Source organism: Canis aureus, chromosome 1 (genome assembly GCF_053574225.1).
Source record: "Canis aureus isolate CA01 chromosome 1, VMU_Caureus_v.1.0, whole genome shotgun sequence".
Taxonomy (NCBI): Eukaryota; Metazoa; Chordata; class Mammalia; order Carnivora; family Canidae; genus Canis; species Canis aureus.
Genome location: NC_135611.1, coordinates 96,062,862 through 96,088,471, shown reverse-complemented (window position 1 = coordinate 96,088,471; position 25,610 = coordinate 96,062,862). Strand labels below are relative to the sequence as shown.

Sequence of the window (25,610 nt, the reverse complement as noted above, 5' to 3'; positions counted from 1 at the left end):
CTGTTGGTCATTTAAAAAGGCATTTGATTAGCTCAGAGTTCAGGGATATTTAGTACTGACTCTGAGAACTTAATTTAGTTGTTATTTACCAAGCAGGGCCGTTGGAATATGAAAGATGCGAGTTTAGTTTTGCAAAGGTGTGCAAAAGTTTTTACCCTGTAGTTTAAAAGAGTATTTTAAGGGGATTTAAGCAGATTCTGTAAGATCTGATATTTGTTCCCTTTTCATGGAAACTAATCACTGCTTTGGAAATGGAAGTTCGCTATTTGCTACTCAGCAGAGTGCTTGTCACATGGTAAGTATGCAAAAGCTATTTGTCGTATGGGTGAATTAATGCTTATACCAAGGGCCAAAAAAATTGCCAATAGCACTCAGATGCTTAATGTACTGGCTTGGTTGCAATGCAAGTCCTTTATAATTAAATGTACAACACAGAATTTCCTTTCAGAAAATTCCTAAATTGGGGTTCCTGCGGGGCTCAGTCTGTTAAGCATCTGCCTTCGGCTCAGGTCATGACCCCAGGATCCTGGGATCTCAGGATCCCCACATCAGGCTCCACACTCAGCATGAAGTCTGCTTGAGATTCTCTCTTCCTCTGCCCCTCCTCTTTCTCTCTCTCTCTATCTCAAAATAAATAAGTAAGTCTTTTTAAAAAAAGACACTTCCTAAGTGAATCCCATAACTGTCATCTTACTAGTCTTTTTCAACAGTGATGTTTAAACAATTTATTGACATTGAAAGCACTTTTCACTAGTAAAGGTATTCAGACTTGGGAGCATCAACCAAGGATACGTGGAAAATTTTATATCAAACTCACTTCCAAAGTCATATTTTGATTTTTGAAATTTAAAATGTCATTTTTTAAACTTTTAAAAGTATTCCTTTCTGTGCCATGTAGGCTTTGGTGTCATATCTAGGAGGTTCCCTGGACCCAGCTGCAGAGCTGGGTGCCAGGTAAGGACGGACTCCACCCCTGGGCTGATGCCTAGCCACCTGCATCCTCTTCCTGCCCTCCTCCCTCCTGCCTGTTCTGGGGGCTCACCTCCACCTTCTGCACTATCCACGCTCCACTGCCTTTTGCTTCCAGGCAAACCTGCTCGCCAGCGGGAAATCAGCCACAGAAAAGAGAGAGGGTTTGGGAGTACTGATGTTCCCTGCTCATTCCTCACCTTGCCAAGTGTATGTTGGGGATCCAGCCCAAGACCCCATGTTCCAGGATGAGCGAGAACAGTTCACAGGGCTGAGCGCATCATCACAGTCATGATTTGTTATAGTGACTGAACACAGGGGAAAGCTACCGAGCAAAACCAGCAAAGAAAGTGGCACATGGGGCAGTGTCTGGAGGAAGCCAGGTCAAACTTCCAAGCCCCCTTGCAGTAGGGTCACACAGGACGTGAGATTCCTTCAGCAGCAAGTTGTAATGACGCATGAGATGTTGCAGTCCATGGCAGCTCATTGGAAACTCAGGTCTCGGTGATTTTACCGGCCGCTGGTCAGTGTAGGTACCCTTTGCCTAGCCTGTACAGAGACACCCCAGACATCCAGAAAGAAAATGGAGGTTCAGGGTAAACCACGTTGTTTGTGCACCATTTAGGCACAGTGAGCAGGCTTAGGGTGCTGGGAATTTTCCTGAAATCCAAATTCCCGGAGGCTAGCCAAGGGCCAGCCCTACAAGCAGACCCTTTGTAGGACAGCCATCCAACAGTCTGTCCTGCTATGCTGACTTCTGCACACCCAGGGGCTGCCAGCGGCTGTTTCCTCCTGCAATCCCAGCACCTTCTCCAGCTTTGCTCCCCTCTGACCCTGCTGACACCTCCCCATCCCCTGGCCCCTTCAGGTTCAGCCAGGGGCTAGCCCTGAGCGGGTCCCTGTAGGGTTCCCTTAACTCTCACCAACTTTTGTCACCAGCCAAGATGGAGGGACAAGGACAAGACCTACCCCCTGCCCAAAATACCAAACAAACCAACCCACAAAACAAAACACAACATCAGACAAAAATATGTGAAACAACAGTTTTTAAGATACTGGCCATCAAGAGACAAAAGCCAGCGGATGTCCTAGCGACAAGAAACCAAGGAGGTGAGCCTTCCCATCACCCCAGCTTGCCGCCCAGGAAGGTGTGTGGGCTATGGCACAGAGGGGGTACCCGGAGGCTGAGGAGATGGACAGACAGGCCCGCGAGACCGAGGCACTTGGGGCTCCAGGCGTCCTGGAGAGGAGCGGGTAGCCAGAGACTGAATGCTGGGATCTGCGCCACGTGCACAGTAACACAATAAAAAAAGAAATAAGAACAATTGATGATCTCAATGGATACACAAAAAGCATTTGAAAATATCTGTCATTCCAGATAGAACCTCATAGAAAACTAGGACTAAAAGGGAACTTCCCTCACCCTGATGAAGGGAACGCTCAACTTCACCAAATGTTTTTACCGAGTCTCCTGAGATGATCATTTAAGTTTTGTGTCTTATTATTTTTCTTAAAGATTTTATTTATTTACTCATGAGAGACACAGAGAGAGGCAGAGACACCGGCAGAGGGAGAAGCAGGCTCCCCGTGGGGAGCCCGACACGGGACTCGATCCCAGGACCCCGGGATCACGCCGCTAAGCTACCCAGGCATCCCAAGTTTTGTGTTTTATTCTATCCATATGACGGATTACCTTAATCGATTTTCAAATGTTAAGCCAATCTTGCGTTTCTAAGATAAACGCCACTTGGTCATGGTCTATAATTCTTGTTATATGTTGCTGGATTTGATTTACTGTTTTGTTGATAATTTTTGCATTCATATGCGTAAGTAGTATTGGTTTATTGCCTTCTTGTGATATATTTGTCTGGTTTTGGTATCAGGGTAAGACTGGCCTCATAAAATGAGTTGGGAAGGGTTTCCATCACTTGACAGATGCTGAAATCTACTCTGCAGTAGAATTTAGCAGTGAAGCCAGCTGGGCCTGGACTCCCCTTTACGGATAGATGCTTTATCATCATCATTACCATTATTATTACTAATTCAATCTTTTCATTTCTGTTTAATTCAGATTATTATTTCTTCCTGAGTCAGCTTTGGTAGTTGGTGTCTTTCTAGAAAGGTGCCCACTTTATCTAATTTATTAGTGTACAACTGCCCATAGTATTCCTTTATAATCCTTTTATTTATGGTAGGTCGGTAATAATGTCCTCTCTTCTAAGTCAGTAATTTATGTCTTTTCTCTTTCTTTTTCCTGGTTAATCCAGCTAAAGATGTGTTTAAAAAAAATAACAAGCTCTATTTTTTTTCTATTTACTGTTTCATTGATTTCTCCACCAATCTTTATTATTTTCTTCCCTCTCTTGCTTTAGATTTAGATTGCTCTTCTTTTTCAGTTATCTTAAGGTGGAAAGTGGGGTTAATGATTTGAGATTTTCCTCTTTTTTTTCTTTGAGGTATAATTGATATGACATTATATCAGTTTCAGGTGTGCAGTGTCATGATCTGATATCTGTATGCATTGCAAAATGACCACCATAAGTCTAGTTAACACACATCATCATACGTAGTCACAATTTTTTTTCTTCTGAGAGGAACTTTAAGATCCATTCTCCTAGCTACTTGCGAATATGAAACATTATTATTACCTATAGTCGCTATGCTGTACATTAGCTCTCTATGGATTATTCACTTTATAACTTAAACTTGTACCTATTGATCCCTTCCACTCATTTTACCCACCACCCACCCCCTGCCTCAGGCAACCACCGATCTGTTCTCTATATCCATGAGCTCAGCTTTTCTCTTTGTTGTTTTTAGATTCCACATATAAATGAGATCATATAGGATTTATCTTTTCCTGTCTGACTTATTTCACTCGGCATAATGCCCTCAGGGTGTACTCATGTTGTCACAAATGGCAAGATTTCATTCTTTTTTATGGCTGAATAATATCTATATCACATTTTAAAAAATCAACTCATCCATCAATCAACATTTAGGTTGTTTAATTTCTTGGCTATATAAATAAATGTTTCGATGGTGGGAGTACCTATATCTTTTTGAATTAGTGTTTCCATTTTCTTTGTATGAATATCCAGAAGTAGAATTGCTGGATCGTATGGTATTTCTATTGGTAATTTTTTTAGGAACCCTATGTGTTTTCCACAGTAGCTACACCAATTTACTTCCCCACCAACAGGGCACAGTGTTCCCTTTTCCCTATGTTCTCGTCGACACTTGTTATTTCTTGTCTTTTTGGTAAAAGCCATTAGAACAGGTGTGAGGTAATAACTCATAGTGGTCTTGATCTGTATTTCCCTGATGATGAGTGATGCTGAGTCTCTTTTCATGTGTCTATTGGCCACCTGAATATCTTCAGAAGAATGTCTATTCAGATCTTTTGTCCATTTCTTAATTTTTTATTTTTTAAAAAATATTTTATTTATTTGTCAGAGAGAGAGAGGGAGCACACCAGTAGTGAGAGTGGCAGGCAGAAGAAGAGGAGAAGCAGACTCTCTGATGAGCAGGGAGCCTGATGTGGGACTCAATCCCAGGACCCTGAGATCATGACTTGAGCTGAAGGCAGACGCTTCATCAACTGAGCCACCCAGGCGCCCCTCTTTTGCCCATTTTTTAGTTGGGTTTTGCTATCAAGTTGTATGAATTTATACATACACACAAACACACCTATTTTGGATATTAAACCCTTATTATAGGTGTATGATTTGCAAATATTTCCTCTTATTCCATAGTCTGCCTTTTCATTAATTGATTGTTTCCTTTGTTGTATCTTCTTCAACATAGGCATTTCCAGCTGTAAATTTCCCTCTAAGCACTGCTTAGATGCAGCGCCTAATTTGTGACATTCTACCACATTATTCTTTCCTCTCCTGAGTTTAGAGTACTGACGTCACCAGCTGTCTGTCCCCATCTGTCCATTGCTCCCCACATTTCCATCAGTTTCTGCTTCATGGTGTTTTGTTACCAGGCTCACATGTGTCTATAACGTCATATTTTGTCTGATATCAGTGTAACTGTTTTAGCCTTCCTGTGGGTCCTCTTACACATCTTTTTGCCTCCTTTTCTTTTAATCTCTTTGTATCTTTGAACTTAAAATGTGTCTCCTGTTGATAACATATCCTTGTAGCATTTTTTTTAATCCATTTTGACCATCTCTACCTTTGGTTTGAACTATGTCTTTAGTTTGCATTTAAATTTATTATTGATATGATTGGATTTAGGTTTGACATTTTACTTGTCTGGTTTGGTTTTTTCACATGCCTCCTGTCATGTTCCTCAGTTCCTGTTTTTACTTTCTTTGAACTCAGTGAATATTTTCCAACGTTCCATTTTAATGGCTTCAATGATTTTTTTTTCTCCCACTGTATTTTAAAGATTTTTTTAGTGGTTGCTCTAGGGTTTAGCATATTCCTCTTAACATACCAGAATCAGCTTCAAATGTATAATAGCTTATTTCTAGTGATATATAGAAGTGTAGGTGCAATATAGCCCTGTTTCTTTTTCCCTCTGTTTGTGGTATAATTATACATATTATAACATTGTCATATGTTTTAACTGTTATAAATTGTTATATAAGTGTTACATGTTATAAATATGTTACATATGCTATAAATAACATATTGTTATATGTCATAAATGTTATAAACCCGATATTTAATTTAGTAAACCCAACAACAATCATTGTAATAATTACTTTACCATCCCCAGTCGTTTCTTTACCCTAATAGAGTTTTATCCCCGTGCCTCTTCCGTGCTGTTATTGGCAAATATGAGGTACACACGTGACATTTCTATATGCAGCCCCACCTACCAGTGGCATTTGCCCAGGACCCAGTAAGCGGTGAGGGAAAGGGACTACAAAGGGCAAGGGAACACTTTTGGATATGATGATCATGATGCTGATGACAATCATTTAATAGGTGTATATGTGTATGAAAATGAAAGAAATCTATGGGCCTATTATAGGTCAATTACACCTGAATAAGACTCAAAATGGGAAAAATAACTAGAGGGAAATATTTCCATTACCATAAAGAGTTAACGTAAGAAGAGCTCATACATACATATCAGGTGTCAGAGGAAATAAGACACTGTAATGAAAATGAATTCAGTCATGAACTTGGGATGCAGGAATGTAGAATGAGGGCAGACTGCTGGGAAGAGAGCTTGGCATTCACTGCATACTTTGTGACGTTTGTTGAGTAAATATTTGTTGAGCCCATTGTCCCTGGAAGGTAACTTTTGTACCCATCACACCCCTCGGGTCAGTTTCTTGGTAATATTAGTGCTCTCCCAACACTACCATAATGAATACCCCTTTATCACAACAGGAAGTCGTATTACATCAGGATCAGGATCACTCAGCACATTTTCCTTCCACTGCCTTAGTCATAATAATGAAGAGTGCTGAACCATTCATTACATAGAAACATAGTGGTAGCATTGCATTTAATTCCTTAACTTTATTTTTTATCTCAAAATCTCAAGAGGCAAGTAACAGGCAAGTTCTATATATCTTCCATGTGTTTCCATTTTTAAGAAGCTTTGAGAAGGAAAGACTGATTTCAAAAGAAATTAAATCATTTAATGGTGTTCTGTGGTTTATATCCTACTGGATTCTTCAAATTCTACATGCTTGCACTTTCCTCTGCCAGACTGGTCTCTCCATTGCTCCTGCCCACATCCCATTATGATAATAGCCATCATTTCCCATCATTTCATGAGCACCATGCACATCATGCACGCTCCACATGTGTCAGCAATAATCCTCACATCTACCCTCAACATAGGCATTAATTATTGCCCATTTTACAGGTGTGAGAATTGATAGTCAGAGAGATTAAGTAACTTGCTCCAAGTGTCTCCATAAGCGATAAGTTTCTGACAGACTCCCCAGACCTGTGCTGTCAGGCTGTCGTGTTCAGATTTCTGTCTTTGCCTTTTTGCTCCTGTCATATCCCCAGTCTGGATCACCCTTCTTTCTCTTCCTTTGGGATTCTCTGAAGTCTAGTTGGATCTTGGTTACAGACCCTGGCATTCCTGGCCCTCAACTCCTGGGGGCCACCTTGTCAGTCCCTTCTCTGGGGAGAGAGAGAGAGAGAGAGAGAGAGAGAAAGAGAGAGAGAGAGAGAGAGAGAGAGAGAGAGAGAGAGAGATGAGGACCAGAAGTGAAGCTGTTAGCAAAATCAAAGAGTGGCAGTTGGGGAGATGAAATGCAAATTTAGGAAAAAGAAACTCTGATGCTTTCCCTTCCTCCTTTCAAAATTATGCAGCCCAAACTCACTTTTGAGGGTGGCTAAGGAATACAAGCAAGTGGAGGGCCAAGTAAAAGATTCTCCATCATCCGGAAATGGCATTGGCACTCATCAGGACCAGAATCCAGTCCTTGCAGGGCAGGAGCGGAGGGTGCCAACCAATTTCCTTACCTCGCCCAGCCATGGAGTTCCTGATTCCTTTGTCCATTTTGTTAACTAAAACTAAAAATAATTTACTATCAGCTCACAATGCCCTCAAGCCATGGTCTTCAGCTGTGTGCACCTGATTTGGAATGGCAGTAAAACGCACACTCCACTAAACTGGATTTCAAAGAAGAGAATCCAACATAGGGTCGCCAGGCAGACACATAGAAAGATAAGGATATATGCCCCATTGCTCTATTTGGGTACCAACAACTTGAGAAGAGCCGCCTAAAAATCATTTTTTTACTTCCTGGACCTGCAGGAAAGATCCAAGAGAACTTTATGAGGATGATGGTAAATGTTCTATATCTTGATTGGGGTGGTGGATTCACAGGTATACACATTTACAAGTCACCAAATTATACATCTAAAGTATGTGCATTTTATTGCAGGTATTCCACCACAATATAATTATAGGGAGGAAGGAAAAAAAGAAAAGAAAAGAAAAACTTCCCTTACTCTCACGAACTTAGGCTCTGCCTTAGAAGAAATCCTGGTTCCATCAGACAGTGCTTCCACCAAGGAACCAAGGAAGCCTCCTGCTGCACTGGTAGCCACAAATACCTGGTACAGATGCAAACACCTGGACACTTTGAGCACTCTGCCTGTGAGCCAGCAGGTGATAAAAGGATCTGCTGACCTTGGCTGTCATGAGAAGATGGGGTTGCTGTTATGAAGTGGGTTGGGAGGAGTTCTGGAATGTAAGGCATTCAGTGGGCCTCTCTCAGTGCTCTGTGCCCAGCGTTGATGGCGCACAATGGACTGCAGCCGGCCTGACCTTCAGAGAAAGTGAGTGGAGGAGGGACACCATGCTGGATTGCAAGAGCCTGCAAGTCCACTTGAGGGTCAGTCAAAACGCTTCTTGTCAAGGAGCCTCTGGGTTTCCTGATGAGATCAGCTTGAAACACACTTCCCTTTCAGAGGATGAGTGATGGAATAAAGAGCCTATTGTAGACCTGGACTGAATGTCTCATCCACACTCATCATGACACCTGCGCACCCTTCCCATTTCAGGACTGGCTACCTTTCCAGCCTGATGCATGCTAATTATTATCTGTTTTACTTACACAGAACAGGTTATCTGTAACAAGTAGAGACTGCTATAGAGATTTTCATTAAGTTTGACTCATTCGTTTACCTGGCTGGAAGGATTAGACCATATCACAGAGTACTCATGCGTTCTCAAGTACTAAAAATGAAATAATCCCTGCAGGCTCACTTACTCCCACACAGAGTTTAAAATAAAAATAGAGGTAGAGGTGGAGGTGGGGGTGGGGGTGGGGGTTTCTCTGCTTCTCTAGTTCCTTCCTGGTCCACTTTCTACTCCAGGCTCTCTGTGCTGAGCGATCTCACATTCCTGATAACTGTGGGCCCACGCAGGCCTCTTAAGACACCCATTCTCATTGCTTACACTCAATTAGAGCACCATGTGAGGGCTGTGTTTGTCTAACGCAGGGCCTGGATCCCCTCAAGGATTTTCCCAGTCTCTCTCACATGTCAACAAGAGTGGCAACAGTGGCCTTGCCATGTGAGTTTATTAAGCAGTCTCTTGAAGAATATTATCCAATGCTGGATAATATTTTAAAGTTGTATCCTTCAAATGCCATTTCCAGCGGTGATCAGGTATAAAGTAAGCTATGGCACTTACGAGGTTAGCACTCGCTAATAAGCACAGAACGGAATCATATGTTTCCAAACTACATCATAGTTTTCACAAAGAAGTCACAGATCACAGATAGGTCCTATCAAGCATAGACACACGTTTCTTTCATCGTAGCTATAGGTGTATCCTCTAGGGTTCTCTTTCCAGTTTTGTAAAGCTGAAATATTCATATTTCAGAAATATTCAATAAAAATATTCATTATGCTTTTTTATTGAAGTATAGTTGACATACAATGCTGTATCAGTTTCAGATGTACAACATAGAAGATTTGACAATCCGGTACATTACTCAGTGCTCACCATGGTAAGCGTAGTCACCATCTGTCACTAGACAACATTATTACAGTAGCATTGATCCTGTACTCTTCATCTATGTAACCTATTTATTTTATAACTTGAAGTCTGTACGTATACTTCATCCCATCAACATATAAAAGACAAAATTTACAATAAGCTGCCAAATAAGGAACAAATGAGACTCTCTAAAGCCAGGCAGATTCACTGAAAAAATTTTTTTTTTACCCAGATGGAAACTCTGGACAACAGAATCACAAAGCATGAGGTTGCAGTAAAGCAACTCTCTTTTATGTCACTTCATCATTTGGTGACTCATTCCAGAGAGCATTTGGTAAAATGTTTACCAGCTAGTCTGCTGAGTGAGATGAAAGGCTGGGTTTGAGCAACAAAAGGTGCTTTGTAAAGCTGGTTGAATGGAAAATGTAGGGAAATAATTGCACAAAAAGAAAGGAAAGGAAAAGAAATTATATAATATGCAGGGGGAAAAAGGCCATAAAGATAAACATTAGGCTGTTTCTTACTTTATAAACCATTTTAATAAAGACATAAGAAGGAATTTGCATGACAATACTTTTTAAAACTTTTTTTTATTGGAGTTCAATTTGCCAACATATAGCATAACACCCAGTGCTCATCCCACCAAGTGCCCCCCTCAGTGCCCATCACCCAGTCACCCCAACCCCCCGCCCACCTCCCCTTCCACTACCCCTTGTTCATTTCCCAGAGTTAGGTGTGCTTGACAATACTTAATAGTTATGACCTCTTTAAGTGGAGAACACGCCAAAACAAGATCCTGCCTATAAGACATGCTCCAGAAAGAAGAATGTGACATTTTCACAATACTTTCTGAATAATTTCTTTTCTGGGTAAAGGAAACTAAAAAACTAGATGAGGAAAGTTTTATTTCTCCAAGGCCTTCCCTCCATCTTTGTTTATAATATATAAGAATAATCTATGTATAGATTATTTATCTCTCCTTTCTGTTTCATTAACTTTATAGCAGATGAGCAAACTTCAAGGACACCAGGGGTCTCACCCTAAGCATTCTGAGAAATCAGACACCTTCCAAGTAGAGTGGAGTGTTCTTAGAAAATTCACAGAAATAAGAAAAACTGTCTGCTACTCAGTATTAAGAAGAAAACCATGAAGAGCCCAGCTTCCTCCCATTGCCTCATTAAAGTTTTATTCTTCTGGTTTAGCAATCCTAAACCAGATGGGCTGCCCTAGTGTCTCAGTTGCTCTTTGACACCTAGTGGGTTTCCTGCCAACAGATCACATTCTTGTTGCCTCACAATTAAGCTGAGTCTTCCTGGAAACAACCTTCCAGCTTTGGCTTCTAGCCTACTTTTGAGATGAAGGAAATCATACATTGTGCTCTGAAATTTAGAATAGGTAAACTGTGGACAGACTTTGAAATGGCCCAGTTAGAAATGGATCCTTCCCCAGTTGGGCCTCTGATGAGACCCCAGCCTGGGCTGGCACCTTGGCTGCAGCCTCATGAGACCATGAGCAGAGGACCCAGCTAAGCTGTGTCCAGACTCCTGACCAGTAGACACTCTGAGATCATAAATGTATGTTGTTTTAAGGTGTTAATTTTGTGATCATTTATTATACAACATAGCTAAAAAACAGATTTATGGAATATTCACTGTCAGAGGTCTTTTAAACCTCTCCCCACTTTAATATTATTATATTATTAATGAGGAACATGGTACCCAAATGGGTGGTGGTGCTGGTCCAAGACCACCCAGATGTGATCCTGGGGTATCCCTTCACCGTTCTTGTCTGAAACTACATTGGATCTTTAATTTTACAATTTTTTACAGGAACTTTCTCACTTTGCTAAAGTGATTTTTCAAGAAAGAGAGAACAATTCCTCAATCCTTGCTGTTGATTTAATTTTGGTTGGAAATAAAATCCTAAATTTAAGATGGTTTTATCTTAAAACATCAAAGACATTGTTTCATTTTAAGAAGTTTGATGCCAATCTAAATATCATTCCTTTAAAAAGGAACTTTTTTGTTTTACTCTAGGAACTAGTTTCTAGGAACTCCTTTTTTTTTCTTTGATGTTCTGAAATTTCTTGAGGATGTGTCCCAAATGGGGTCTTTTCTCATTTACTGTACTTAGGAGTCAATATGCCCATTCAATTTGAACACTCACATCCTTCATTCAGTCTTGGAAATTTCCTTCAGTTTTTAAATTTCTATTTATTTTTATTGAAATCTAGTTGACACAGGGTTACAATACTTTCAGGTGTACAACATAGTGATTTGACAAGTCTATACACTATGCTATGCTCATCACAAGTGTAGTTACCACCTGTCACAATACAACACAATCACAATACCATAGACTCTATTCCCTAGCAGGATCTTTCATGCCCATGGCTTATTCATTCCATAACTAAAAGCTTCTACCTCCCATTCCCCTTCACCCCTTTTGCCCATCCCCTTACACCCCTCCCATCTGGTGGCCATCAGTTTGTTCTCTGTATTTGTGGGAGTTTCTGGTTTGTTTGTTTTGCGTTTTAGATTCCACATATACGTGTGATAATATGTATTTGTCTTTCCCTGACTTATTTCACTTGGCATAATATCCTCTAGGTACATCCATGTTACAAATGACAAGATCTCATTCTTTTTCATGGCTGAGTGACATTCCATTGTGTCTATGTACCACGGCTTCTTTATCCATTCATCTACCGATGGACATTAAACTTGCTTCCATATCTTTGTTATGTAAATAATGCTGCAATAAATATAGGGGTGCATATATCTTTTCAAATTAGTGTTTCCATTTTCCTTGAGTAAGTGCTCATTAGTGGAATTACTGAATCAAATGGTAATTCTATTTTTAATTTCTTGAGGAACCTCCATACTATTTTCCACAGTGGCTGCATAAATTTACATTCCCACCAAGAGTGGATGAGGGTTCCTTTTTTTTCACATCCTCACCAACACTTGTTATTTCTTGTCTTTTTGATATTAGCCATTCTGACAGGTATAAGGTAATATTTCATTGTGGCTTTGATTTGCATTTCCCTGATGATTAGTGATATTGACTATCTTTTCATGTGCCTATTGGCCATCTATATCTCTTCTTTGAAAAAATATCTAACCATGTACTCTGCCCACTTTTTAATCAGATTATTTGGCTTGTGTGTGTGTATATGTGTGTGTGTGTGTGTGCTGAGTTGTATAAGTTCTGTATATAAAGAGCATCCAGGTGAGCCACCAGCAGAATAAAAACAGCTACCTAGAGATATGAAGAATGATTTAAGCAGACAGACAGTGGAAGAGGACAGACAAACAGAGGAAGAGAACAGAACTGGGTGTGTTCCCAATTGTTTTAGTCCTTAGCCCGAATGCTGTCCTCCATATACAACACAGAATGGATAAAACCTTGACAAAACGAATCTGCAGTTTTACAGGCTTGAGAAATAAGAAGGGTTTAAAGCAACCATGGCAGCCAGAAATGAAAGGAGAGGGCCACAGAGAGCACCCCAATTCTTGAACATTGTAAGCATGAGGCAGACTGCAAGCAGCTCAGCTGAGGCAGATGAACTGAGCTGAGCTTCAGGGTGTGGAATTTGAGTTCATCCAGATTCATCCTACTAAAACGAACAAAAGTCAATAGCCTTTGGGGTAACATAGAATCCAGAACCTCAACAACATATTACTCATAAATTCTATAAATGTCCATAAAATCCAAAATTATTAGACATAGAAGAAACAGCAAAGCATGACAGACCTCATTTAAAAGAACAACACAATCTAAGAATACTCATATTGACCCAGATGTCATTAAGTAAACATAAAGCAATTATTATAACTATGCTTGAGAAGGTGAATGCGTTCAATGAGTGAAAATATTTCTCAGCAGTGAAATGGAAAGAACCAAATGGAAATTCTAGAGATTAAAAATTACAATATACATGTTATGATGTTACAAATAACAGCTTGATAATGGGCTGAAGATGACTAAAGAAAGTGAGTTTGAAGATTGAGCAATTAGAAATTATTCAGTCTGAAGAGAGGAAGATAAAAGGATGGGAAAAGTAAACTGACCTTTATTTACCTGTGAAAAGACATCAAAAAGTCTTATATATGTGCAACTGGACTCTCAGAAGGCAAAGAGACAACCAGGCATGAAATATATGTGAAGAAGTGTCAGAAAAATTCCAAAATATGTTGAAGGACAAAAATTTTCAGATTCAAGAAACTCAGCAAAGCCCAAGCAGGAAAAAAAGCAAATGAAATCACACATAAGAACATCACAGGCTACCTGCTACAAACAAAATAGAAAGAGAAAATACTGAATACTTTGAAAAACCAGATGGCCGAAATGTGGTGGGCAAGGTGTGAGGTGTAGAGATGAAGTTTGAGACAGAGAGGTTCTCAATCATTTGAAGCCTTCCAGGCCATGATAGGGAACTCTAATTTTACTCTAAGTGCAGTTGGAATGCCATTTAGGTAATATAAGCAGAAAAATGACCCCATATAGCTTGTAGCTCTAAATGATCACTCTGCCATGGAGCAGACACAGACTGGGAGAGTGAGGAGGAGGCTGTGCACATTCCGGGGGGCCAATGATGGTGCCTTGGGACTGGAGGATGTCAATGACATGGCCAGAAATGGAGAGGTCTGGGGGGTGCATGCTGGAGCTAGAACCACCAGAACCACAGAGGTTTTCCTGCAGAGGATGAAGGCAGAGGATGACACAGAGACAAATCCTTGTTGGAACTTGGAAAATATGAGAGAAAGAAGTTTCCCTGGGAGAGAAGGCTGGTTTTGCCCCACGGGGTGGTATAAGTGGTGAGTAGAATGAGAGTTATGAGTTAAATTTGGGCTTCAGATGCGTACCTGACATTGAAGTGAAGATATCTGCTCACAAGAAGTCTGTGCACAAAGTAGACCTAATTACATGATCTGAGTAATCAGCAAAGAGGTGGGACCTGAACCCATGGATGAGGGTAAGAGTCCCCAGAGTGAGCAAGTGCAGGAGGTCTGCAACGCACAAGTTCTGACTTAATGATTTTTTGACTTTATAATGGTGTGAAAGTGAAACACATTCAATAGAAACTGTATTTCAAATTATGGATTTTGATCTTTTCCCAGTCTTGCAATAGGCGGTGTGATCCTCTCCCATGGTGCTGGACAAGGGGAGTCAGCCGCAGCCTCCAGGCAGCCACGCCATCACCAGGGTAAACGACCCATGCACTCACACCCATTCTGTTTTTCACTTTCGTACAGTATTCAATAATTACATGAGACAGTCAACACTTTATTTAAAAGAGGCTCTGTGTTAGATGATTTTGCCCAACTGTAGGCAAGCATAAGTGTTCTGAGCACATTTAAAGTAGAGGAGGCTCACCTATGACGTTCAGGAGGTCAGGTGTACCAGTGCATTTTAGATTTAAGGTATTTCCAACCTACAACGAATTTATTGGGATGTAACCCTGTTGTGGATTGAGGAAGATCTCTAGATGGAAGAAAGGAATTATATTGCAATTAATTCTTTTTTAAAAAAGATTTTATTTATTTATTTATTTATTTATTTATTTATTTATTTATTTATTTATTTAAGAGAGACAGAACACAAACAGGGTTAAGGGCAGAGAAAGAGGAAAAAGGAGAAACAGCCTCCCTGCTCAGCAGGGTCCTTGAGATCATGACCTGAGCTGAAGGTAGACACTTAACCAACTGAGCCACCCAGATGCCCCATCTTGTAATTTAATTCTTTTTTTTCTTTTAAAGATTTTATTTATTTATTCATGAGAGACACAGAGAGAGAGGTAGAGACACAGGGAGAGGGAGAAGCAGACTCCATGCAGGGAGCCCGATGTGAGACTCGATCCCGAGACTCCAGGACCAGGCCCTGGGCCGAAGGTAGGCGCTAAATTGCTGAGCCATCCAGGGATCCCCCGTGCAATTTAATTCTTAACTCTCATTTCACCATTGCTCCAAAACTAGGCGGTTTTTAAAAAGCAGCTTTATAAGATGCCTTCTGCTAGTATTCTACTTATCTGACAAAGTACTGAAGAGATGTTTTCCTATTTCAAGTAAATAATTATGCCCTAAACACCATTTTCAAGGTGTCTGACTTAATGGATAGAGACAAAAAGAGAAACAATCATTTACAATGTGGTTAGTGAGAGATGATTTTCTTTTAATTATTCTCTGCAGTACCAGCTGCATTACATGGCTCCGTACTCTACGGGAAGCCACTGTATCCTGTAACCATGGGGGCGGGTGCAAAGGAGGCCTTCTTTATTGATTTGTTGGGTGTGAGTTGATCTTTCATTAATATGTACAGATAGTCAGGTACTTATTTGTACAGATTTGATGAGTTTTGACAAATGCATACACCCACGAACCACGAACACCCATTGAAGATTTACACCTTCCCATCTTCTTCCTATCTGGGCAACAGTGTCCTGACATCTATGCTCATATGTTAGGATGGCCTGTTCTCAATTTTCATATTAAACATATTGTTTATGTTTTGAGATTTATAAATATTGTTATGTGTTCCAGTAGTTTATTCTTTTATTTGATCATTTAAGCAGTATTTCACTGAATGACCACACCAATCTGTTCCTCTGTGTGATTTGGTTTTGCACTTTGCTGGGGCAGATCTGTTCTAATCCTGCCCCTAATTTTAGGCTTTTCTGGGGTTTCAATTAAAACAACCTAAGGTGTCCAATAAGCTGCTCAATCTGAGTAAGACCAAAACCCCCAAGCTCTGTCTCAGCTTCAGCAGAGAAAGCTTGTATTGCTCTTTTAGTCTTCGGATGTCACTGTCTGCTGGCCTCAGCGATGATCTCCCCATACATCAGCACTTGTGGGGTACACAGCGATTGGAGGATTTGCATACAGGTTTTGGGGTTTGTCTGTGACTGCCCAAGTCACTCCAGCTGCTCTGAGAGCTCCTCACTCTGTCCTTAGGCATCTTAAGGCAATAAACCCCAGGTCTCTGTATGAGTTCTATGCCAGGCAGACTGGGGAGTGCCCTCAGGGAAAAAGCCATATGAGCATCCTACCCAGTGCAAGTCCTCGACCTCAGGGTTAAACCGACTCCAGCTTTTTTCCATCTTCAAATAGTCCCTTTTAATGTTGTTTCTATGGTTTATAACTGCGATCAGCAAGAGGATTAACTACCATGATGGGAAATGAAATTCTTTAGGTTCATTTTCACCTGCTGAAAAGAAGTGCTGTGTTTTAAAGTTTCTAGCAAGGTGTTGAAGAAAATGAATGGAAACCTTTTATAAACATAAGATGCTGTAGATGTGGAGATGCACCACTCGAACTCCCCTCAAGGAAGGACTGCTCATCCATGGGTAGGTGACCAGCAACTCCTGCAGGGTCTGCCTCAGCTGTGTCCCCAGAGACCCCTCTTCCTGGGGAGCACAGATCTCTTGACCCAACAGTGCAGGGAAATGAAGACAGAGGACATAGATGGGCAGCAGCAGCTCCAGGGCTCCCCTTCGGATTGACCAGGGATCTGTAGATGCTGCGCTGCAGGCCAACGCCTTTCCCTGCCCAATCCTGCTCAGTGGTTCCCTCCACTGACACTGAAAACATCTTGCACCTCAAACTTGTTTCAGCATCTGCTTCTGGACCTTCCAACCTGGGACATAAAATCCTGCCGCTCCTCTTCCTATTCCTTCCTGTTCCAGTCCTAAAGTCAGCAGGTGGAGTCAAGAAGATATTATCTACACTAGTTGGGGGAGGGAGGAGGAACCCAATTGCCAGAACAAGTACTGGTGCTCTAGGGGGTTAGAAGGGCATCTGTATGGGTGGGGAGCCTGGTGCAGAAGCCAGAGGCCCATCAGTGGGGACCAGCCCAGAGTGGGTGTCAGAACCTGAGGAGGGTGAGAAGGCTGCCCCTGGGGACTGGTGTCAAGGGGTGAGTGTGGAGCAGGGAGTTGGAGCACAAAAAAGAGTATCCAGGAGGGAGGGTGGTGCTACAGGCTGGGATGTGTCCCCCGCCCCCGTCCCAATTCAAATGGTCAAGTCCTAACTACTAGTACTCAGAATGGGACTGTGTTTGGAGTTAAGATATTTAAAAAGGTGATGAAGCTAAAATGAGGTCATTAGGATGGGCCCTAATCCAATCTTACTGGTGTCCTTAGAAGAAGAGATTAGGACATAGACTTGTCCAGAGGGAAGACCATGTGCACAAATCGGTGGGAGGCCCCCATATATAAGCCAAGGACAGAGGCTTCGGGAGAAACCCACCCTGCCAACACCTGATTTGAGACTTCCAGCCTCCAAAACTGTGAGACAGCACATTTCTGTTTTTCCAGCCCCGCAGCCTGTGGCACTTGGTTATGGCGGCCCTAGCTGGCTCACACAGTGGGTGACTTTTGTGACTTTTGTGGGGTGACTAACAGAAGTGGCAGCAAGAGATGGTTATGTACAGTGAGATTGGGCAAAGGTATTAAGGATGATGGCAGCCAGGTTTCCTACTGCCAGAAAAGGAGTTAAAAGGGAGGAAATGAGAACAAACTCTGGTTTTCCATTAGACTTGGGGATATGGGGACAAATCCATGGTTTTCCAGACATTGGTAAGTAGACAGATGATAGCTCTCATGAGAGACAGAGACACCTGATAGGTAAGTAGCTGATCAGATCGAGAATAGACAGCTAGAGGGTAGGTGATAGACACAGAGAGAAGACAGACAGATGACAGGTGGCTAGGAGAGACACACAGACACACACATGCGCACTTGTACTCCTCCACTCTCACAACTAGAAGCACGCAGGTCAACAGGAGAGACAGCTGTGTAGCAGCTGTGGGCTTGGAGGAAAGGCAAGTTCCCACCACATCTGAGAAAAAAACTCCCTACACTCAGCCAGGCAAGAAGCTCGAATATCGGCCACTCTTTGTCCCACCTACAAGAACCTAGTGGATGGGGCCATGGACCCCCAAGGTCAGGAGAAGCCAGGCCCAGCTAGCAGCAGCTGCCACGGGAGTGCTCAGAGGTGCCAGGCGGGGGCCCAGGGGCCCCATGATCTCCACAGGGCCCCACCAGAGAAAGAAGCCACGTGGTACATAACCCATCACGCGCTTCGGTAGCACCTGCCAGGCCCAGATGGTGGGGGCCAGGGCAGGATCCCAGCAGGTCAGGGTTCAGTCCCTTGTCACCTCCACCCTCCGGTCACCCTGCTGGGCACATCCAGGGGTTTCATCCCTGTCTCGGGACGTTCTGATCTCCAAGTGGATGCAAGAGTGGGCGGAGAAGTCAGGGGACCTGCCCACGCTCTCGGGGCGGGGCAAGGTTACCCCCGGGGAACAGCTGGAGAAAGGCAGTAGAAAGCAAGAGCCAAGCTGTGCCGGGCTTGTCAAATAGGTTGGCCGCCGCCTCAGGGTCTCAGGGACGGCCACATGTGGGTCACAAGGCCAGCGGCCAAAGGGGCACGGAGGGCTCTGGAGAAGCTAGGCGCGCTTCTGAGAGAAAGAGCCCAGAGTCTCTCTGGCAAGAAGGAACTGGGGAGGAAGTGATATTCCTTAAGCGGGAGGTGTCGGCGAGGCCAGTGCTTCCAGCCCTGAGCAGCATCGGAACCCTGCCCGGGAGGGAGGGGGGAGGCTCTGAGAGCTTAGGGGGCCTTTGAAGGAGCACCGCCAAGGGTTCACAGCCAAAGCAGTCAAGACTGGTCACCTGCGGTGCTAACTCGTCTGGTCTGGGTCGGACTCAGGAATGTGCACATCAGAAACTCCCGGATGAGGCTGGAGCTCTGGGGCCATGGACCCACTTTGAGAACTTCTGTGTGCAAGATGTGGATTCCCGTGTAGTGGGGTGGCAAGGCCACTTGTCCCGCGCCCGGGGTCACACCATCTGACTTTAAACACTAGCGTGCGGCTGTAAGTGGCACACAGCTTTATGTAGCAAGTGGAGATTAATTATAGCCCTATAGAAAGCACTGGAAGGGATCATGTGGAGCGCACGCAGGAATAGGCACAGAGGCCCATAAACACACATCAGTGCTCCCTGGCAGTAGGGTCTGGGGAGAAAGGAACAGGACCCCAAAAATCTTGACAGGCCTTTGATGGTGCCCATCAGGTACGGAGCCAAGACACGGTTAGCGGTGGTAATGACTGCCTGCCGAAATGAGAATTCTTTCATTTGGTAAATCAATAATTACAAGCACGCTGGGGAAATTAAGAGAGAAAATTGCATCACATCAGTGTTGCTACCAGAATCATATATGCCTACAAATAACAAATCAGGAATCCCCCCAGTGGTCATCAATAAGCCACACACACTGCACGCTTGCATGGGGATGTTAAGATGCAGAGTGTTTGCTCTCCATCGACTATAACATACGTGTGAGCAGATTATAAAATGTGACAGTTACAACAGCTCCGGGAACCGTTGCTTTAAATTTTCTGTGGTGTGTGCTCGTGTGTTTGTGTGTGCATGTGCTTACGTGTGTGCACACCTCAGGAGGTGAGAGTGCAAGGATTCCCAGGGAAGGCACGGTCTTTCTCTCCAGGAAAAAAAAAATATTGAATTGTAGGGATTGATGATGAATCCTTTTGGAAATCTAAACACCAACTTTTAGGACCCGCTCCGTCTGTCCAAAGCCATATAGAACTCCCAGGGGAAGGGGCCCCAACTTTGTTCTGGCCTCACCTCCCACACATTTCAAGGAAAAGCCTAAAATATAAGCATGCAGTTGAGACCTAGCAGAGAAAGTCGCATGTCCAGCCAATGTCCGCCTATCCTGCTCCCTCAACAGAAGGCACAGCCTCCACTCCGCCAAGCCAGCCCACCTCTCCCATCTTATGCCTGAGGTTTAACCTGTGGGGGACTGCACCCCCCCCTGACTGCCCCCCCCCCACTTCTGCAAATATGCCCTTTGATTTTTCTCATTGACAGAGGCCATTCTCTTTAAAAGGCAATCCCTGTGCTACCCACCCCCAAATCCTGAGTCTCCCTGAAATCTTTCCAGATTAATGTCACCTCAAGAGACCCTTTTCTTGCCATTCCCAACAGACTTCATCAACCAGCTGTATTAATTTTCCTTCCTTTCCAAATGTGATTTTCCTGAATTTATATCTTTCTGCCCCAGATATCTTATCAGTGACCCAAAGCCAATGCCCCTCTGAGGCCTGACCCCCTTCCCTTTGGCCATACAGTCCCACCAGGGTGGAAAAAACATGTCTCTTGGGGACACAAGCTGCGTGGATGAGGTGCCCCACACTTCCAGAGTGCTAGTTCCCAGTGGAGATGTGGAGGGCCTCCCGCGCTCCAGGAGGCTGACATGAGCAGCTCTCCTAGCTCACAGTTCTGGGCCTTTCTCCCTATTTGCCTCATCTACACAATCCAGCTGCTTTCAAGTACCCCTTTTTGCTTACAAAATCTGTGGGGCCCATTCTATGGGGTCCTTGTGGGAAAGGCGGGGATGTACAAAAAGAGGGCGGGTACATCACTCTGGTGTGTTTGAGGCAGCTGCTGTGTCCAGCAACTTCCAGAAGGCTCGCCATGGATAGGAGGCCCAGTGAGAAGCAAAGGAAAAAGAGCTACCACCAGGGCACAAGCCAAGTAGAGACCAATTTTTTTTGGATTTAAGTTAGCCTAACAAAAGGAGAAAAAATGGATGTGTTTGGAGGCCCCCCTAACGTTTCTTTTTGTCTCTCAACTCCTCTTACTTTCCTTTTATGAAGTGAAGGATAGGTTGTCACAAAACAAAGAAGAATGGAAGAAAAAGGGAAAAGTGTTGCACAATCTATTTCATTGCAGTAGGTACTTAATTAATGCATACTTTGGCCTTTTTTTTTTTTTCACTTTGATGTCTGGCATGGAGCTTGAACTCACAACCCTGAGATCAAGACCTGAGCTGCTGAGATCATGAGTTGGACACCTAACTGACTGAACCACCCAGGTGCCCTTGTGTATTTTGATTTTTAATGCTTACATTACCTCCTGTGATAAAGTTATTAGTAGAACTATTTTACAGATGAAGAAACTAGACCTCAAAGAGATTAAGTAATTTATTCAAGATGCTACAAGCAGTACTAGGTAGAGACAGGGTTTGAATGCAAGGTCAGTTTGGCTTCAGAAGCACATTGATTCCAGAGTTCTAATTAATTCATCCAAGAAATAAAAAGTCCAAAGCTTGAGCCCTGAACTGTAATGAGCACCATGGGATTACTAGGAAGGCATCCCACATAGTCCCATACGGGTCAAGACTGAGAAACACGAATAAATCTGTAAGAACTGCAGGTGCTATCTAATTATGTGCTGAATTACATGATATTAATAAAGGACCTTGAGAGCTCAAGAGAAAGGAACATTAATGACAACTCATATATCCTTGGGTTCGAGGTGACAGTCAAAGGGCACTAAGATTTTATCAACAAAGATAAAAGACAAAATGGAGTAGGCACGTTCCACCCCACTCCTACTATTTATAATGAAAAAACTCTAGATAAAATGAACAAAGCAACTACTAGGAGACTGAAAGTGGGAGAGGGACACTGGCTAGGGACCTTAGGACTCCCAGGAATACCTGATTATGAGTTCCTTGGATTTTGTGGATTTTGGCTTCCTGTATATCTTGGCCTGGGTTCTATATCAGCTTGGGTTCTATATTAATGCCCAGGATCATTAATGGGCACAGACCAATAAACAAACAAACCTACTATCTCCACCCAAAGGCTGGAAACAGGTCAGCTCTGCAGACGGGACCACATAGACTATACCTGCTCTATTTTGGGCAAACACCATGAAGGAAGTCACACCTCTCTCATCTATGTTGGGCCTGTGAAGACTCTGGGATGTTGTCCCAGGGTTGTTGTCCCTCACCTTCCATTCCCCCTGCATTAACACAAGCAATGGTAGCATCCCTCCCCCTTACCCCTAGGTGCAGTAGAAATGGTGAAAGGGAGCCCTATTGATTGCTCCCACTCTACACTAAGTGAACATCAGCAAACAGGTGGCGTATTCCCCATATACATGTGTTCCATCAGCCACAGAGCCAGTAGGGAGGAGCCATGCTGACAATCCCCTTTATACTAAGGGAAGCAGAGGTAGTTCCCTTCAGAGACCATCTCATTGTGCTACAATGTGGAAGGGAAAATTAAAGAGAAGAGGGAGGTAAGGAAAGGAATTTTTAATCTGGATTCTAAGTCCTGGGCATACCCCTGAGTAGCCAATGTGTGAAATGACTTTGAGAACTGAACCTACAGCATAAAATATTCTCCATATTCCAGACTGCCTCTTGGTAACACACAATGGAGTAATCCTGAATACCACTGTAAACACTTGAAACTAAATTGATTTTTGAACAAAAGCCCACAGAATTGAGCCAGGATGTGCATCCTAAATATAAACAGATTGACTAACTGACAAAATACATACTTAAATAGGAAATAAAATCACTCATGACATAATACATAAAACATCCAGAATCAACCCAAATTTACTCATCATACCAAAACCCAGAAATATCTCAACTTGAATAAGAGAATCAATCAATACAGATGTCAGGATCACACAGATGTTGAAATGATCAGCCAAAGATTTTAAAGCAGTGATCATAAACATAGCCCAACAAGTGATTACACCCTTCAAACAAGTAGAAAAAAATTTTAAAAACCTCATCAAATACAAAATATAAGGAAGAACTAATGAATATTTTAAAGCTGAAAAATATAATAACCAAAATTTTAGAACTTGCTAGATGAGTTCAGTAACAGAATAAATATGATAGAGGAAACCAGCAGTAAAGTTAGAATATGTCAACAGAAATCCTCTAATCTAAGTAAACTATAGAAAGGGGACAGATTGAAAAATTGAACAGAGTCTCAGAGTAGTGCAATAATATTAAAAGAGCTAACATTCACATCATAGTGATTCCAGAAGAAAGGGAGAAAGACTGTAGGGTGAAAAAATATTTGAAGAAATAATAGCAAAAATCTATAAAACTTGGTTGAAAACATCAACCTACAAATTAAAGTTCAGAGAATCCTAAGTAGAGAAGATCCAAAGAACCCAAACATATTTTAAACATTAAAAAAAAAAACCTTGAAATAGCCAGAAAGAAATAAAACACTACTTGTAGGAGAACAATGATTCAAATGAGTCCAGATAAATCATGAAAAACCATGCAGGTGAGGGCATCCCGGGTGGCTCAGTGGTTTAGCGCTGCCTTCAGCCCAGGGCGTGATCCTGGACCTGGGATTGAGTCCCACGTCAGGCTCCCTGCATGGAGCCAGCTTCTCCCTCTGCCTGTGTCTCTGCCTTTCTCTCTCTCTTTGTGTTTCTCATGAATAAATAAATAAAAATCTTTTTTTAAAAAAACCATGCAGGTGAAAAGAAAATGGCACAATATTTTTCTAGGGCTGAAAGAAATGTCAACTCAAAATTCTATACTCATCGAAAATATTCCTTAGGAATGAAAGTGAAATAAACATACTCCCAGATGAAAGAAAACTAAGATAATCTGTGGCCAACAGACTTGCTTTAAAAGACTCACTGAAGGAAGTTCTTCAGACAGAAATGAAATAATGAAAAAAAAATCAGAAAATCAGAAACAAAGAGAGCCCAATGGAAAGACAAACATTTCGTTTAAAATGATACTGTATTCTGCTCCACTCAAGATTTCAAAATCCAGCTTTGTGGTAGAAAGCAGTAAATTGTCATCTTGTCCAATATTGTTCTTAATGTGTGTGGAGGCAATATTTAAGAAAATTATGAAAAGGGAAGTGGGCTTTTTTTTTGGCTTTAGGCTCAGAGGAGGCAAAGGTGCTACTGTCTTTGGTTGTCCCGAATCCGGGTTCATCCGACACCAGCTGCCTCCACCATGCCGCTTAAGTTCGACCCCAACGAGATCAAAGTTGTGTACCTGAGATGCACTGGTGGCGAGGTTGGTGCCACGTCTGCCCTGGCCCTGAAGATCAGCCCGCTGGGTCTATCTCCAAAAAAGGTTGGTGATGACATCGCCAAGGCAACCAGTGATTGGAAGGGTCTAAGGATTACAGTGAAACTGACCATTCAAAACAGACAGGCCCAGATTGAAGTGGTACCTTCTGCCTCTGCCCTGATTATCAAAGCCCTCAAGGAACCACCAAGAGACAGAGAGAAGCAGAAAAACATTAAGCACTGTGGAAATAACACTTTTGATGAGATTGTCAATATTGCCCAACAGATGCAACACCAATCTTTAGCCAGAGAACTCTCTGGAACCATCAAAGAGATCCTGGGGACTGGCCAGTCTGTGGGCTGCAATGTTGATGGCTGTCACCCTCATGACATCATAGATGACATCAATAGTGGTGCAGTGGAATGCCCAGCGAGTTAACTACAAAGGAAAATATTTCAATAAAAGATCATTTGACAACCATAAAAAAAAAGAAAGAAAGAAAAGTGAGGTGGGTAGAAGTACATAAGTGGTGCTAACTTTCTACATTCCATTCAAGTGGTAAAATATTGATACTAGGGAACTATAATATATCAAGATGGATTTTAAATTTCTAGACTGCACACACATACATACACACACATCTCACACACTATACAAAAATAAATACTCAAGGGATCCCTGAGTGGCGCAGCGGTTTGGCGCCTCCCTTTGGCCCAGGGCGTGATCCTGGAGACCCGGGATCGAATCCCATCTCGGGCTCCTGGTGCATAGAGCCTGCTTCTCCCTCTGCCTATGTCTCTGCCTCTCTCTGTGTGTGTGTGACTATCATAAATAAATAAAAAAATTTTTAAAAATTAAAAATAAAAAAATAAAAATAAATAAATACTCAAAACTATTGGTGAATAATAATGGAACACTAAAAAATGCTCAAGTGATCCACAGAAAGTCAGAAAAAGATAAACAGTAAAATAAAACAAAACAAATAATAAAATGGGCAACCTAAATATTAGCATAGCAATAATTACTTTAAATGAAAGTGTTCTAAACATCTCAATTAGAAGGCAGAAATGATCAGAATGGATTTTTTTTTAAAGTAGTTCCCATGCCTGATATGGGGCTTGACTCACAGCCTTGAGTCAAGAGTCACGTGCTCTACTTACTGCGCCAGTCAGGTGCCCCCAGAATGGATTTTTTAAAAAAAGACTTGGGCTAAGTATAGGCTGTCTTCAAGAAACTGACTTCAAATATAGTTATATAGTATGTTAAAAGTAAAAGGATGGAAGATGTATAACATGCAAACACTAACAGAAAGAAACAAGAAAT

At 42.3% G+C, this 25,610-nt stretch overlaps 1 pseudogene; it reads left to right on the top strand.

Annotated features, from left to right (window-relative positions):
* Window positions 1–24,141: 24,141 nt before the first annotated feature.
* On the top strand, window positions 24,142–24,790 carry LOC144290082 (large ribosomal subunit protein uL11 pseudogene; annotated as a pseudogene).
* Window positions 24,791–25,610: the final 820 nt, after the last annotated feature.